This window comes from Neofelis nebulosa, chromosome 1, assembly GCF_028018385.1.
Source record: "Neofelis nebulosa isolate mNeoNeb1 chromosome 1, mNeoNeb1.pri, whole genome shotgun sequence".
In the NCBI taxonomy this organism is placed as follows: Eukaryota; Metazoa; Chordata; class Mammalia; order Carnivora; family Felidae; genus Neofelis; species Neofelis nebulosa.
Genome location: NC_080782.1, coordinates 51,386,160 through 51,403,939, shown reverse-complemented (window position 1 = coordinate 51,403,939; position 17,780 = coordinate 51,386,160). Strand labels below are relative to the sequence as shown.

At 42.7% G+C, this 17,780-nt stretch overlaps 1 long non-coding RNA gene across 1 annotated transcript; it reads right to left on the bottom strand.

Annotated features, from left to right (window-relative positions):
• Window positions 1-987: 987 nt before the first annotated feature.
• Window positions 988-12,267, bottom strand: LOC131507312 (uncharacterized). The gene is made up of 2 exons (XR_009259439.1): window positions 11,986-12,267; window positions 988-4,322 (listed from the first exon to the last, which is right to left on the bottom strand). It is a non-coding gene; the product is annotated as an uncharacterized LOC131507312 (long non-coding RNA).
• Between the last annotated feature and the right edge of the window lie 5,513 nt (window positions 12,268-17,780).

Here is a 17,780-nt window from a genome sequence, read left to right as displayed (position 1 = left end):
AATGCCACCTGTCATCCATCACAGTCAGTTTTACTCAAAAGTAATTTAAAATATTATTTGTGTATTGTGGAGTGGAATGGAAAATTCACAGGATGTATTAAGATAGAACAGGAAAATTCAAAGGTAAGCCCCCCGGGGCTTTAGCCCCAGACCTCTTGGGTCTCAGTCAGTTTTCTCCAATTTGGGCAAAGAAGTCCAAGGAGGCCTGGCGATGTGTTACTCACCCTGGTAAATGTGTGCCCCTTCCTTGGATGTCTGGCACCAAAAGACTTCTGCTTAAAGTGTGGCCATCTCTTCTGGGAAGGATGCCTCTATCCACTTCTGCCCTCTCTCCTCAACTCATTCCCAGACTGCCAGCTGCTTGATTGGACATTTTCACTTGTGTGGCCTACTATGGCCTTGAAATTAACTTGTCTGCAACTTAAACTTACTGTGTCTCACCATCACCATCATACCTGCTCTCCCGTCATCCTCCAGCCTCTCCGAATGGTGCTCCGGTTGCCCCAGGCACTGGGGTTAAAAACACAGGAGACCTCCTCACCATCATCCATGAATTAAACAAACAAACAAACAAACAAATAAATAAGAGTTGCCTTCAGTGTTGTTATTTTAACGGTTTTTTTTTTTTTATTTTTTTATTTTTGGGACAGAGAGAGACAGAGCATGAACGGGGGAGGGGCAGAGAGAGAGGGAGACACAGAATCGGAAACAGGCTCCAGGCTCTGAGCCATCAGCCCAGAGCCTGACGCGGGGCTCGAACTCACGGACCGCGAGATCGTGACCTGGCTGAAGTCGGACGCTTAACCGACTGCGCCACCCAGGCGCCCCCAGTGTTGTTATTTTAAAACTCTCACATAAGTCTTGTTTTTTACTGGGTAATTGACTAGATGCTAGCATTTTTTGTTTTTTGTTTTTTTCTTTTAAACAAATATGCCTTTGGTTCCTGATTCTGTTTGAGCATGCACTCTATAACGGTTTAAAACTAGATGTTTCAACCCAATTTAATAGTCTTTTATCCCTTCAGCAAGACCATTGCTAAGTGCTGTCAGCGCATGGTTTGGACTTAGCAAATGTTAGGCATGTGTAGAATCAATAATAAATAAAAATATAGCAGAACACGGTAAAAGATGTCAGGGATGATGTACAATTAATGGCCGAGTAAAGACAGGGCTGCAAGCGGTCAGGAGAAAGCAATCTGTGTGTGCAGAGACAAACAGGCCGGGGAGACTTGGGGAAGTGCCCAGGAGACTTTGAGGACGGCTTCTAGACAGGAAAACCAGCTTCCCCAGGGCTCATGAGTTGTGTTTCTTTGGCTATATGCTGCAGGCTTGAGGGCAGAGTCCAATGGAAGAAGAGGAGTCGGGTGCTGGGGTGATGGTTGGTGTGTCATGAACCCAGGAGTCCTGAAATAAAAAGTACAAGAGGCACCACGGAGGAGGCACCCAAGTATTTATGGGGCGAATTAAGGGAAATTATAATAATATGATCACGGTTAAGACATTTATCGAGAGCTTGCTCTGTGCTGGGCAGCATGCTAGGTGCTGTACAGGCGGTCCCTATTTAATCCCTGCCATCTTCCTGAAAGGGACCTTTTATTTTTCCCACTCGATGAATGGGGAGCCGGAGTTCAGAAAGGTTGAGTAGCTCAAGCATGCGTGCATAGTGAGGGTGTGGCTGAGTGAGGGTCTAAAGCCAGGCTGAGTGTTTCAGCCTCCTATCATTCTTCCTCCTCCTCTGATGTCTGGATTACTATTAAATTTCTCTCTCTCTCCCTCTCTCTCTCTTTTTTTTCCCCTCTGAGAATGTTCCAAACCCACACTCAGTAAACTCTGAAAATAGAAGCAGAGTTTCAGAGCTCTTGGAAGTCTCCTCTAGGCCTCACCCGGTGCCTTCTGTGTAGTAAATAATAAATCTGATTGGTTTATTGATAGAAACATTTGTCAATGGATCAATGTCGAGAAAATCAGGCCCTGTAGTAGAGAGGAGAAAACTTTCTGGAAAGGGCTGTTTAGCGCTTCATCTGGTGAAGCCAGTGTAGTGTCAATGGGCCGTATGTAACCATCTCTCCTGGTACAGACCGCTAGTGTGGTGCTGCTTCCGCAGCCTGGAACTCTCTTTTCTTGCCTTCTTTCTTCTCCTGTTTTGTTCCCTCCTGTCCTATAGGTCTCAGCATAGATGCCTCTTTCTCCAGGAAGCCTTCCCCATTTGCCCTTAAATTTGGGTTAGAGGTTCCTTCCCACAGAGGCCCACACTCCTGTCATCACAGCACTTTTCCAGTGTATTGTAATTGTTCACCCTTCAGCCTTCCCCAAGGAAATCATAAGCTTGTTGAGAACAAGGTTGTCCTCAGCACCCAGCGATATATATGTACATATATTTGTTTTATGTGTGTGTGTGTTATATTTATCTTATATATACATGTTGAATACAATATACATTTGTTGAATATATCATTGTTGAACAGGTGTGATATGAGCTCTCCTACCTCACCCCACAACAATGTCAACACTCCCCAAGTTTTCAATGAACAGTGAGGAGCAGTGAACACAAATCCCCCTCCCTCTCCCTTTCACCTAAGCCAGGACTGGTATTTTCTCAAGATGTAGTAAAGGAGAAAGTGTAGTAAAAGAGAAGTTGGAAGGAGTGAGTAAGGTTACTTACCTCATTTATGGGTTAGCCCTAGCTAGCCAGGCTTTGTGACTTTGGGAAGTTCTGTATTGTCTCAAAATTTATGTGAGGAAGTAATGAGCCACTCTTCCTCCCTCCTGGGATTACTGTAAACATTCATTAAGTTGGAAAACAGTTAGGGCAGTACCTGGCACATAGTATCTGCTCAGTAAGTGTTGGATGCTGTTATTATTATTTTATTAGCATCATCCGGTATTGGACTGTGATATTTTCCTCTGTTCACATAGAGTAGTTTTGCCAGAACACTTTAATAACGTTGGTATATTATTATGCACTTAATATATACAATATTGCAAGTAATATATACAATTAATTTAATGTAAGCAGATGTGGAGGTCTTGGAAGCAAAGTCAGACTGATGGGCAAACCTCAGCCTGGTCTGACCGACCAGGAGTGTGGCATGAAGCAGCCAGGCTTTGCTAAGACCAAAGGATCCCTCGAAAGCCTCAGATCTCTGGCTCAGCAACAGTCTCACTGTTTAGCATCTTTCTAATTCAGTCCACACGGTTGAAAATTAAAGCAAGTTGACAAAACCCATAAAATGTAAATACTGATGAAATGTTCTCAAATTTTACTCAGCCATAAAGCTGTTTATGATAGAGGATAGTGAGTTTGACTCTAGTTTGTTAAGCTGTGAGCTGCAGCATGAACAATGCACGCTGTACATTCAAGATGAAAGTTTGGCGTCGCGATCAAATAAACTGACAACAAAGCAAATCTGACATATTTAATGATAAGTCTTCTTATTGTGCTGCATAGTAACTAGACAAAATGAGAAGTTCACATAATGGCTGTAATTCTTTGTTTATATTATCTTCATATTGTCAAAGCAAACTTTTATGGATTTTCTCTATTTTGTTAGTTTTCTGCATTTAGAAAAAAGCCGCTGTGTTGACTAATTTCTCTGGTACAACTTAAAAAATGGACTCCTCATTGCACAAAGGCATAGTTAGACACAAGCATGCATAGAAGTTGGAAGACAGAGACCCGGGACTGGAGTTCCTGTGGGCTGAGCTCCTGTACCTAGTGGTGTTCCTTCTCTGTCCCAGGGCTTTAGCTCCTGGGACTACCTGTTTCCCGGCCTGTGACATCCGAGCCTCTCCTGCACTGCTCTTTCTCCCCTGAGGTAAGAGGTTCTGGGTGAGAAGATCCATCCACTCCCTTTCCACGGAAGGATCTTTAACTTCATTTGGTGATACTGGCTGCTGTAACAAGTAGATCCACAGCTGTATAAGGGCTCAAACATAATAGAAACTTATTTCTACCCATCTAACAACCCAAGGCATGTGTCCCTGGTTGGCGTGACACTTTCCTCTGTCCAGTGATTTGAAGACCCAGGGCTCCTTCTATCTTGTGTCTCCACTGTTCCCTAGAGCCTTATCTTCATTGTCCACATTCAGCTGGTAAAAGGAGAGAATGCAGATGAGATCTCTCTACTTCTTAAAAACCTTGACCTTGAAGGTTGTACCCATCAGAAGTTGGCCACACAGGCACACACCCAAATTCAAAGGGCGCCCGGAATGAGGACAGGCTCTGTGCTCAGATAGAAGAAACAGGTTTTGATGTACAGCTTGAAACTTCTGCCCTTTGTGAAATCAGAGTGGAAATGAGGAAGTAGAGGCAGCAAACCAGACCTAGAACAGGGGATGGGGGAGGAGCAAAACTGGATGAGGGAAAACAAAACAAAATAAAACAAGGAGCTATAAATTTCATTACTCAGACAATTGGGAAAATATGAATTTAATCTGCATGATGGTATTCTATTAATGCTAAATTTCAAAAGTGTGATAATTATGTTGTGGTTATAGAGGAGAATGACCTTATTCTTAGATGACAGTTGCTGAAATACTCAGCAGCGAAGTGTCACGATGGCTTCAACTTACTCTCAAATCCTCCCCCAAGTACACATATACTCACACATACACATATAGATAGAGACAGAAAGCAAATGTGCGAAATGTTAACAGTCAGTGAATCTGAGTGAAGTCTGCACAAGGAACAAAGGTATGACATAGGATGATGTGTGCTAAAAACAGGAAGGAGGCCTGGGTTGCAACAGCATAAAGTTCCCAACAGTGAGGCCAAGAGATGAGCCCAGAGAATGGTCAAGATCATGACAGGGCTTGTATGGCATGAGGCTTAACTTTATCCTGCAGCCAATGGGGAATCATTTAAGGGCAAGCCCAGATAAGATCTGGTGTATCTTTCAGGTAGAATGTATTCAGGAGACATTTAAGGGGAACAATTCTAGAAAGGGACACAATTTTATTCACTCAATGACTATTTGCACTTTCACGTACCACTTACTGGACATGCAGTGCTGGGGTAGCCACTGGGATAAGTGGAAGAGTAAATTCAGACTTTGTTCCTGCCCACACGGAGATTAGGGTCTAGTAGGAGATATATATCAAGCAATAATTACAAAACCAGGCACAAAAGTATAAGACAAGTGCAAGAGTTAGGAAGGAGACATTCATGGTGCCCCGAAATCCCATGGTGGCTGCATTTGGTTCAGTCAGGGAAAGTAGCATCCCAGAGAAAGTGGTGTTTGGGTTCAGAGTCACAGGATGAATAAGTGTTATTTAGGGATGGCCATATCAGACAAAGGCAAAGGTTGGATTAAGCCTCTTTGGTTGGAAGAAGCATGACATGCAGCATGGCTCAGAGGCCGCGAGTGAAGAGAGGTATCCATGATGAGATCAGAGAGACCATAGGAACAAGCCCTTGTACAACCTTGTAAGTAATGTTGATAAACTCTGGCCTTGATGCCATGAGCAGTGGGATGCCATGGAGAGCTTGTAAGTATGTGGGCACTGGGGGAGCAAGGAGTGACATAATCCCTCCAGCTGCACAGAGGAGAATGGGCTACACTCTAGGCTTCAGGAGACCAACTGGGACACTCATCATCCCAAGGGAGTGATAAGAGATGAATAAAGGGGATGGAGTCAAGAAACTCTTAGATTGCTGGGAATGCAAGCTTGTGCAGCCACTCTGGAAAGCAGTATGGAGGTTCCTCAAAAAACTAAAAATAGAACTACCCTATGACCCAGCAATTGCACTACTAGGTATTTATCCAAGGGATACAGGGGTGCTGTTTTGAAGGCACACATGCACCCCTATGCTCATAGCAGCACTATCAACAATAGCCAAAGTATGGAAAGAGCCCAAATGTCCGTCGATGGATGAATGGACAAAAAAGATGTGGTATTTATATACAATGGAGTATTACTTGGCAATCAAAAAGAATGAGATCTTGCCATTTGCAACTATGTGGATGGAACTGGAGGGTATGATGCTAAGTGAAATTAGTCAGAGAAAGACAAATATCATATGACTTCACTCATATGAGGACTTTAGGAGACAAAACAGATGAACATAAGGGAAGGGAAACAAAAATAATATAAAAATAGGGAGGGGAGCAAAGCATAAGAGACTCATAAATATGGAGAACAACAGAGGGTTGCTAGAGGGCGTGTGGGAAGGGGTGGACTAAATGGGTAAGGGGCACTAAGGAATCTACTCCTGAAATCATTGTTGCACTATATGCTAATTTAGATGTAAATTAAAAAAATAAAATTTAAAAAATTTGAATAAATTGAAAGAGGTTAATAATTCATCATACTTTGCATTTTTGTCACAAAATAATAAACCCATTTCTGTATAATTTATTAAACAAAAAATGGTTTTTCTCTTTAAAAAGAGAAGAAACTCTTAGATTGCAAAGTGGGCAGAATCTGGTGTTTGCTGTTCGAGTTGAGGCACCCAGGTAGAAGTTGACAAGAATAGGCCAGGCAATCGTGTCATCAAAGGAAGCAGCTTGTGAGAGCCATAGTGAATTCAGATTAGGAACGGTTGAGTTGGGGGTGCCAGGCGGGGCTGTGTCATAAGGGATTCAATAAATGAGTCAAAAATTTAGGAAGGAGGATACACTTGAAGTTGTGACTTGTAGCACTCGACATTTAGATTTCAGTTGCTGCAATGTCAGTGCTTATAGGACACCATCGTTTAGGGGCAGGCAAAATGGAGCCAGTTTCAGAGACAGGGAAGCAAGATCAAAAACAAGCAAAAACAGCCAGGAGGTTGTGGTGTAATGAGAAGCCCAAGGGGCGGGAAGATTCAGAAATTGTCAAATGCCCAAAGGCTCACCTGAAGATAGGAGCTCAGTAATGTCCATGGACTGTGGTAGTTAAGAATATCATTGGGGACCTTGGTGACAACAGTTCCAGCAGAGCAATGGGACTAAAGTCAGAAACCAGTAATGAGAATATAGGAAGAGGAGACAGTGGGTACAAATCACTCTTGGGGAGACATTAGATGCCAGGGGGGCAGAGAGAGATTCAAAAGTGACCATGGAGGGTCTTAATTAGAGGCACTTCGTTCCATTATTCGTCCTTCATACTTATCTTGAGTGTATTTTCTGTGTCAGTCACTAGACAGACACAAAGAAACCAAGGCAGTACCCCGCCTTCAAGAAGCATATATTGTGCAGTGATTTCTTTACTCTTTTTTTTTTTAGTATAGTTGACACACAATGTAACCTTAATTTCAAGTGTACTACATAGTGATTCACTGTGATCTCTGTACCTTCAGCTATGCTCACAGGTGTAGCTACCATCTGCCACCATGCAACGCTATTACAATACCATTAGTTATATTTCCTATGCTGTATCTTTTATTCCCAGGACTTATTCATTCCATAACTGGAAACCCGTACTTCCCACTCCCCTTCACCCATTTTTGCCCTTCAGTTTGTTCTCTGTATTTATAGGTCTGACTCTGCTTTTTATCTGTTTGTTTTTTCATTTGTTTTGTTTTTCAGATTCCACATGTGAATGAAATCATATGGTATTTGTCTTTCTCAGTCTGACTTATTTCACCTCGCATGATAGGTCCATCCCTGTTGTCACAAGTGGCAAGATTTTATCTTTTTTTGGCTTAGTAATATTCCATTTTATACATACCTCCTCTTCTTTATCCATTCATCTATCAATGGACCCTTAGGTTGCTTCCATATCTTGGCTATTGTAATAATGCTGCAATAAATATAGGGTGTATATATCTTCTCAAATTGGTGTATTCATTTTCTTTCACTAAATATCCCAGTAGTGGAAGCATTGGATCATATTAAAAATAGAACTATTTTTAATTTTTTGAGGAACCTCCATACTGTTTTCAATAGTGGCTGTACCGATTCACATTCCCACCAACTGTGCATGAGAGTTCCTTTTTTTTCCACATCCTTGCCAACATCTGTTATCTCTTGTCTTTTTTATTTTAGCCATTCTGACAGGTGTAAGGTGATATCTCAGTGTGGTTTTCATTTGCATTTTCCTGATGATTACTGATGTTAAGCATCTTTTCATGTGTCAGGTGACTATTTGTATGTCTTCTTTGGGAAAATGTCTATTCAGGTCCTCTGTACATTTTAAAATCAGATTGTTTTCTAAGCCTTCAGTTGTATAAGTTCTTTGTATGTTTTGAATATTAACCCCTTATCAGACATAGCATTTGCAGATATCTTCTCCCATTCAGTATGTTGCCTTTTTGTTGTGTTGATGGTTTCCTTTGCTCTGCAAAAGCTTTTTTTTTTTTTTTAATGTAGTCTTAACTTTGTCATAGATTAATTGGCCACATAAGTGTGGCTCTATTTCTGGGGTCTCTATTCTGTTCTCTGTCTATTTTTGTGCCAGTACCATACTGTTTTGATTACAATAGCTTTGTAGTATATCTTGAAATCTGGAATTGTAATACTTCCAGCTTTCTTCTTCTTGTTCTTCTTTTTTTTTTTTTTTTTTTTTTAATTTTAGATAGAGAGAAAGTATGTGTGAGCAGGGGAGAGGGGCAGAGAGGGGGAGAGAGAGAGAGAGAGAGAGAGAGAGAGAGAGAGAGAGAATCCCAAGTCAGGCTCCACGCTCAGCATGGACCCAGATGTGGGGCTCAATCCCACAACTCTGGAATCATGACCTGATCCAAAATTAACAGTCAGACTCTCAACTGACTGAGCCATCCAGGCGCCCGGAATATTCTTTGCAAAAAAAAAAAAAAAAAAGGTATTCTGTTGCTAAGGGGAAAAGTTTATAAAGTAGTGATCTAGAGGATACAGCATCTAGACCAGATGTGGGCAAGCTCTTTTTGTAAAGGACAAGACAGCAAATATTTCTGATGTAGTGGAGCATGTGATCTGCTGTAATCACTTTGTGTAGCATGCATACAGTTGCAGACAGTAGGAATGGGTATGGCTCTATTGCAATAAAACTATAAAAATAGGGGGTGGATGGCAGTTTGTTGATTCCTCCTCTACATGTTGATGGGATGCAGCAGGACTTTTTCAGCCTATTATTCCTGGGAGAATATCTGTAAAAGCTAGGATATCATAAAAGAGTAGTTACGTTCTGGTGCTCTCAGTTTTGCTTACTACCAAGCATTCCCTCACCCGTAGCTGCCTGACTCTGATGCTTTACCAACTGGAGGGTCCATCACCTCTCCCCTCTTGGAGGTTGTTAAAATTAGTCTTTTCCTCAAGTTCACCTTACATATTTATCCTTTCTTAATCTACTGTCCATTTTATGTTCTTTTCAATTTAAAAGAAAGAAGTTAAAAAAAAAACATTCCTCAAACCAAGCAAAAACAATCCTTAGAAATGTTGCCTGAAGACTCACTGCCGTCATCAAAACACAGTATTCGTGGAAGGAGTTTTCATTAATCGTACTTTGGGGCAACATCAGCCTTGAGAATTTTGGCATGATGAGCCCCATGTCACAACTAGAAATCAATAAACAGAAAACCAGGGCTGCTTGAGCCAGGCTCTGCCCAGGAGGGAGGCTGCCAACCCCTTGGGGGAGGAATTGAAGGCTTTGGGAAATCCGAGGCCGCCGTCTCAGCTCAGAGCCCGGCTGACTACTCTCTGGAGCTGGGTGATAAAATGACAAAACTCCAAGGAAAGGAGGCCTTCCATATGCAAAGCAGAAACACCTTGTTGCATTGTTTTAAAATAGAGAAAGGGAGTGGGCCAGGGAGAGGATAAGAGCCCAGGAAACAGCGTTTTGGAATCAGGCTGACTGACAGGCATGGAGAGCTGGCTTGGCTTCCTCAGCTATGCAGGCTGAGGGGTGGGGATACTTGTCCCCAATGTTGTCCTGGCCCATTAGCACCTGACCTGGTGCTAATGACTCATATTCCTCTGCTAGAATCGCTCTAGGAATGCCTTGACAGAATGCTTTGAAAAAATGATAAAATATAAAAAAAAAATCTGTTTAAAAACAAAAACTGAGTCTTGGGGGTGCCAGAACCTGTACCACACACCTTCAAGGGAACTGGGTTTGGAAACTGCTTGAGAACCAACAGGAAGGGAACAAGTTTTGCTAGAGGGAGATGATTTCAGGGCAAAACGGCAAAGGCTGCAGTCATGTATAGCTGGACCCGCCAGGGGGCAGGTAATAAGAGTAGACGGGATAGAGGAGAAGGGCAGGAGATGAAGAAAAGACTGGCGCACCAAGATGCTTTTTTTTTCCTGGGCCACAGGAAGCAGGAAAGAGGACCTGTGTGTGCAACTCTTAGGCCCCCAGCATCCATTATTCCCTTGCCCAGTGACTCTCCCACTTTTTATAGAAGAATGGTCTCTGGCAATGTTAAAATTCCCACCCACACTCACAGAGCCTCTGATGCAGGATGGAGCCCCAGAATCTTCCCTTTATAGCATGCAGCTGGCTGTTCTAAAAACCACTTCCTTCCGGGTCATGATAACTGCATTTGGAATCAGCTCTTACAATAAACCAGGCTTCCCTTGGTTCATTGAGCAGAGGTGCTTGGGTCTGGGGATGCTGAGTGTGAGTAGGCCATCATTAGACTCAAGAGGGAAAGTACTGCCTCTTTATGAAAATATTGTGACTTCTAACATGTAATTTTTTTACCCAGTTATTTCTAATTTGATCCTCATGACCCAATGAGGTAAGCAAGGCATGAATTATAGGCCCCATTCTATAGATGAGGCACTGAGCCTCCCAGTGACATTTGCCCAAAGTCCCATGGCTAATAAATGACAGGGCAAAGACTGGAAACCAGACCTTCTGATCCCTTATCTGTTATCTTTTCTCTCCATGCCAGTGTTTCTCACACCCCCACCCAGAACCCTCATGATTGGTAGATTGGGGCCACAGAGTTAGCAGTTAGCTGATGTGGGTCACAGTTGGCCCCATGACTTTTAAACTTATTAATATCACATTTTAGTGTAGCAGTAGCAGGTTGGAGTCACCTAGGCTTCTTATCCCAAATATAGAATCCCTGGCCCCAGTCTAAACTCTTCCAATCAGAGGGGCCGCCTGGGTGGCTCAGTCGCTTGAGCGTCTGGCTTCAGCTCAGGTCATGATCTCATAGTCTGTGAGTTTGAGCCCCATGTTGGGCTCTGTGCTTACAGCTCAGAGCCTGGAGCCTGCTTTAGATTCTATGTCTCCCTCTCTCTCTGACCCTCCCCCTTCATGCTCTGTCTCTCTCTCTCTCTCTCTCTCTCTCTCTCTGTCAACAATAAACAAACATTAAAAAAAAAAATTAAACTTTCCCAATTAGAACCTCTGAGTGAGGTTCTGACCTGGGAATCTGCAATTTTATAAAAGCTCCCCAGGTGATTTGATGCTGAAATGTTTGTGAACCAGTGCCATAAATGAAGCAAAAGAAGTTCAAACTTCAACTCTCACCTGTTCTTAGAGTCATTGAGCAGGAAGTGGATTCTGGGCATTTAGATTCTGCCCCAACTTATTTATTTATTTATTTATTTATGTATTTTTTTTAACGTTTTATTTATTTTTGAGACAGAGAGAGATAGAGCATGAACGGGGAAGGGTCAGAGAGAGAGGGAGACACAGAATCTGAAACAGGCTCCAGGCTCTGAGCTGTCAGCACAGAGCCTGATGCAGGGTTCGAACTCACGGAGTGTGAGATCATGACCTGAGCCAAAGTTGGACGCTCAAGCTACCGAGCCACCCAGGCGCCCCAGATTCTGCCCCAACTTCTGTTCCCATCCGCAGTTCTGCATTTTCCCACAGTATTGTTCATTTAGCAGCATCTCTTAAGGGAAGAGAGAGGCAGTACAATCTGAGTTCGTTTTTCAACTGGGAAGAGCCTCTGATGGTTTTTGTATAAGATCCAAATTCTTTCTCCCCCCCACCCCACCCCAGATCACGGGCAGTCAGTCAGAAATCCTAGAGGGTAAGGGTATGGTTTTGAAGGCTGATTAAAACAAACAAACAAACAAACAAACAAATCTTGACTTTCACAAACTGCAATAGCGCTTCAAGCACCCACCTGGCGTGATTGCTCATTCTGTGAGGGTTCTGCATGGAGAAGATCAACCCGCTCTCAAAATAGAATCTAGAGATACAAAGGAATCTGCAATAGCCTCACGTATTTGTACACAATGCAGTGTAGCTTCTGGTATTTTTATTACCAATCAGAAGAGGCTTGTCACCAACAGCCATCTGCTTGAGTCACTGCTGGGCTGCAGTGGCCGTGGCTTTAGAGAAAGGAACGCTGAAATCAAAGTCCTGGCTCAGGGAACAGGCACAGACCAGGGAGCCGACCATGCCCCACGAGTGACATCCTTCAATGTCCTGAAGGACCCAACCATATCCTACGTCAGGAAAACTCGCCTACTCGCTTGGAGCCTTAAAGAGAACAAGCAGCTATGACATCAGGTAGAAGCTATTTGTTCTCATGGAAATGTTCAAAATTTCAAAGTGGTCTCCGTAGTCCCATTAAAATGACAGACTTTTTTCTCCTCCTGCTGCTTTTCCACACTCTAATACAGGCTGCTGAAGGAAAAAAAATGTGAGGGAGCTAGCATGGGATTTTTCTCCAGAGAGTCAAAGAAATTCTGACTTTGATTATCCAAGGAATCATCTTATTTTTTTTCCTATTCTTTTTTTTTTCCAAAATCAGTGTACAAAATCCTTTCATGCAGATAGAGTTTTTTTGTATCTGAAATGATTGTTTGCCAATCAACTGAATAGAATGTTTCAAACTCTTTATTTCTCATCTAATCCTGACACCAGAGGTTTAGGGAGCAGAGACAAAAGGCTTGCCAAACCAAGGGCTCACCTTGTACACTCTGTACTGATGAAGATCTACAGCCTAAAATAAAGGCTGTAAGAAAACAAGATTTTTGAAAAAATTGTAATTCAACCAGCACCAAGGAGAAAGGTGTTTGGAGTTGGAGGTCACCAAAGAAAATAGATGAGGAAAAAAGTATTTTGAGACCTGGAAACAATGATGAGTTAACCATTCCCCCACCCTCCAAAAAAGGGGGTGGAGTTTTTGTAATGAAGAAAAAGAAGAGGGGCACACCTGGGTGGCTCAGTGGTTGATTTATGACTTCAGCTCAGGTCATGATCTCAAGGTTCGTGAGTTCGAGCCCCACGTTGGGCTCTCTGCTGTCAGTGCAGACCCTGCTTCGGATCCTCTGTCCCCCTCTCTCTGCCCTTCCCCGGCTTGCACTCTGTCTCTCAAAAATAAATACACATTTAACTCCCCCCCCCCCCAAAAAAAAAGAAAGAAAGAAAAAGAAGAAATGGCTGGTTGTCGACAAGAAAGCAGTCAAGCTTTTACAAATGCACAGTCTGCCATGGAGAACAGCGATGATCTCAGAGGGTCCTTAATCCATTGTGTAAATGTTACTTGGCATCTATGCCGGGTAAATCAAGGACCAAATAGGTGAGGGAATGTAAAAGCTATTTCTCTAGAAAACTATCCCAGATTTATGGGAGGAAGTCAAAGAACAAGCAGAGGGTAGGCTCACTTTGGGAATGGCTAGCATTGCATTTGAAAACACCCCATTGACAGAATTTGTTCTCAGGCCAAACTTGATGGCTGAGCCAACACCAGCAGTTGTGGCTGCTGTTTTCTTTGCTTCCCCAGCCATCACAGCTAGAGGCAATCAGGAGTGCTTCACATTTGTGTGGCCATATCCCTGAAACCTTCATACAGCCAGAGAAGTTTTCGATTTCTCTGTTTTCCTTCAAAAACAAAAAATTTCTGAGTCTATTCTGAGCCAACATCCAGATTTAATCATTTACTATTGCTAGTATTGTTAATTTCTTTGTGGTAAGCACCAAGAAGCAAAAGATTAGAAGTGCGAAATATCAATTGTGCAATCTTAACTGTTTTCAAAGGAAGATAAAATAAATGTCAGGTCCAACAAGGTCATGTGCCCTTCAGCAAATAATTGTCTCCATGAGCCTCTTTTGATGCATTGAAACTGAAGTAAATTGTTAATGCCTTTCACTTACAGAGGGGAGCTCATGCCTCTGCAACTTTATATAGTTTAGAGTCTAAAGTAAGCCCCCTAGGCATTAGTCACTCTTTCTGGGCAATCATCTAAAAATAAGGATGGCCTTTCCAACTACCCTTTGTAGACCATTGAAAATGGGATGATAAAGGTGCCTTCTAACTGGGCTCTCTGTTGCTTTTTCTTTTCTCCTCCAAACTCTCATGGTTTGGGGAAAGTAAGAACCTTGTATTAAAGGTTAAGAAAATTGGGCTATGTTTCCTGGCTTGTCACTTAGTCAAGACTCTTTGGTTCTGTGTATACAGAAACCCACTCAGACCAAAATAAAATAGAGGGAGTCTATGATAAAGGTAATAAAAACGAGACCCTGGAAAAGAATGTGTAAGAGAGACACACATGGGCTTAGTGGAACCAGCAGGTGGAAAGCCATTGTTGGAAACCAAAGTTACTGTCAGGGGAATGCCACATTCTCTTGTGTCTGTGCCCACCCACCATGGATTTATCCTCCTCCTCCAATCAGAGTTTTCACATGCCATGGTCAAAGATGGCTGCTCTATAGCTCCCAAGTTCAAGTAACCAGTAGAGACTGAGTATTGCCTTTTAGCAGCAATTCTAAATTCCCTGGAGAAGAAATATGACGGGCTAAGGTGAGAACTGGTATCCCCACTTCTGTTTCCAATAACTAGGACAAAGAAGCAGAGTCAAATAGTGCAAATATGGCTGCCAGGACCCACCACTGTAATATGTAGGAGTGGTCAAGAATGGGGGGCCATGGGCTAGCTAGTATGCCCCAGTGCACCTACTACAAACTATCATTAACTTCTTTCCTTCAACAGTTTATGCTGAGATCTGCCGTGGCCTATATATTCTGAGAAACCCTGATTTCTAGTCAAGAAGCTGACAGTAGAGTGAGGGACCAACACAGACAAGTAAATACAAGATTCAGGTAGTGTTGTAACTGCAGTGACTGAAATCGTAGAGCAGCGTGTTTCAACCTGGGCACTCAACCTCGGCATTTTAGGCTGGCTAATTCTTGGTTGTGGGGGTGGGAGGTTTCCTATGCGTTATAGGATACTCAGAGTATTCTTACCCTCTACTCACTATATGCCAATAGCACCATACCACACACCAGCTGTAACAACCAAAAATGTCTCCATACACTGCCAATGTCCCCTGGGGAAAGGGTACTTTTTGCCCACTGTTGGGAATCACTGCATAGAGTAATATGAAATTGTAGAAGGGGACACCAAAATCAGGCCTGGAGATCCAGAAAAGCTACCTGGGAAGATATACTAGAATGAGGTGTTGACGTTTTGAGAGACAGGTAAGAATTAGCTAGAAGATTTAGGGCTTCAGGGTTAGGGAAAGGCAGAGAAAACTCATGTGTGTTACTTAGGACACTAATAGTTCAGAGTTCTGCTAGATACATGGTGAATAGAGAGTTCTATGGCCCATGATTTAGAGCCTTTTCTGTGTCATTCTAATACATTTTATTTTACACAGTACATTCTAGTAGAGTTAAGGTTCTGAGAAGGCCTCAGGCAAGGCAATCTTTTAGACTTTGTGGTGCTTTTTCATAAGAGTGTGGGTTTGGAAAGACAGTCTCTGGATCTGAATCTTGGTTCTACTACTTACCAGCTGTATGTCATTGAAAAGTTTACTTAACTTGTCAAAATTTGAATTGCTCACAGGAAAAATGAGTTGATCATAACAGGACCTATATCATAAGGTTGCCAAAAGGATTCAATGAGATACCATGTCTAAGTCACCTTGCACAGTTCCTGTTTTATAAGAAGTGTTCAGCATGTGCTACATGTTTTAAACACAATGTTTCCTCCAAAAGATTTTGACCACAGAATCCAGTTTTCATTCTGAGAAACTGTAGAAAGCTCTACAGAGCACTGTGAGCCACTTACCTACCAAAGTCCAACGTTATCTATCTTTAATGCACAGAACCTACCTAACTTCCTGGAAGGTTGTGAGGGTGAGGCAGGATAGCACAGGAATAGAAAAGGCTAGGGAAAGACTCTTGCATAGTTTTTGCTACTGATTGCTCTATTGTTTTCAACGATGCCCTTGGCATAAATTGCCCAGCAGACTAATCCAATCTGATTTGGGTTTCTTTGAAGGAACAACTCCTAAAGTCAGTGTTGGATTGGTGTTCTCACTCTGGGAGGGCTCCTCCCAGCTATCTCCCTTCCTAACTCTCCCACAAGTTAGTCAGTCTTTTCACCACTACTCCACTGCTTCTGAGAGGACCCTGAGGCTTGAACACCACACTGCCTTGCAAACAAAGTTGATTCCTTTGGGAAAAGATTATTAGGTGCTGTTTTATGGGCTGTTTCTACCCTAGGCAGAATTTTGGAACTAGCACTCTGGAGCTGGGAGTGGAGACAATGTCATGCTTCCTTTGGAATAAAGATCCCACTTTATGATCTGAACACTCAGTGGAGGAGGTGCAGTCACCTGAGGTCTTCTCCGCTTGCTTCTCTCGACATGACACCCCAATTTATGATCCAGAGCTAGGGTGACCAAGGTCCCAGGATTCTCAGTACACCAATGTCCAAACTGCAGCCTTATTCCATGGATAGGGGATGAGTAGAAGGAGGACCCCCCCTCTAGACCACACTCAGCTGGGACTTAGCAGATCACCGGGGACAGGATGAGAAATGTAGATTTCCTGCTCCTCAGGGGAAGAAAGCCCTCCATGTGGAAGCTGGGAGTCGGAGTCCTGTGTTCTTGGCTACACACCTCAGGAGTGAAGGCCCTCTGAATTTGGAATGGGGATAGAAGGAGTAGTTTTGTTACAAATACCACAGATTCTCACTTTTCATACAAAATTTTCATAGAGTTTTTTAACAGATGTTTCTTCCTTTGCTGTATACTCTTAGGACCCCTTCCAGAGGCTTTACACAGCCATTTCTAATAATTTTCACCAGTTCCACTGGGGAGCGTGTTCACAAAACTCCTCACACTATCATTCCAGAAATTGACCTCATTGCCTTTTAGATATTTGTATTTGAGGGGTTTATATGAGAGACACATGGTACATCTGATCATTAGAGAAAGCTTAGGCTGGTTTTCAAAAAAGGACTGATTGTATTCTGTTTTAAATCTAATGTTTCTCAGTAAGAACTAGGAGTCTGAATATTTTTTTTTTTTTGCATGGTTAGTGAGATATTTGGTCTACTCAGTTTATTCATTCATTTAGCAAATTCTTGTCTAATGTCCAGCAATCCCCAACACTGCTCTAAGTGCTTATGATACTGAGTTTAAAAAAAAAAAAAAAAGGAAATTCTTTTCCTCACTAGTGCTTGAAATCTAGTGGGTGCAGACAGGCAATAAATAAGTAAAGAGACACACAAACAAGGTAAGAGATTATGGTAAGTTCTATGAAGACAGTAGGATCACCTGATAAATGTAAGGCTCTCTAAGGTGGTGAATAGGACCTAAGACTGGAAAGATGAGAAGGAGCCAGTCATGCAAAGCCAATAAGAAGTAGTCCAGGTAGAGGAACCAACGAATGCAAAGGACCTGAGTCAGGCACACGTGTGGCATGTTCAAGGAACAGAAACAAGACCACTGTGGCTGGAAGAATACAGGGGAGAATGGAATGAGAAATGAGAAGAGTCCAGGGGAGAAGACAGCAGCCAGATCAGGTAGACATGTAGGCCATGGTACTGAGTTTGAGTTTTGTTCTTGGTGAAGTAGGAGACCAAGAGGTTTTAGGCAGAGGAATGGGTACAGTGATGTGAGGGATGGTGTGGGAAGCAGGCTCCACATGTTTAAAATAAAAATTTCCCACAGCGACCTGTAC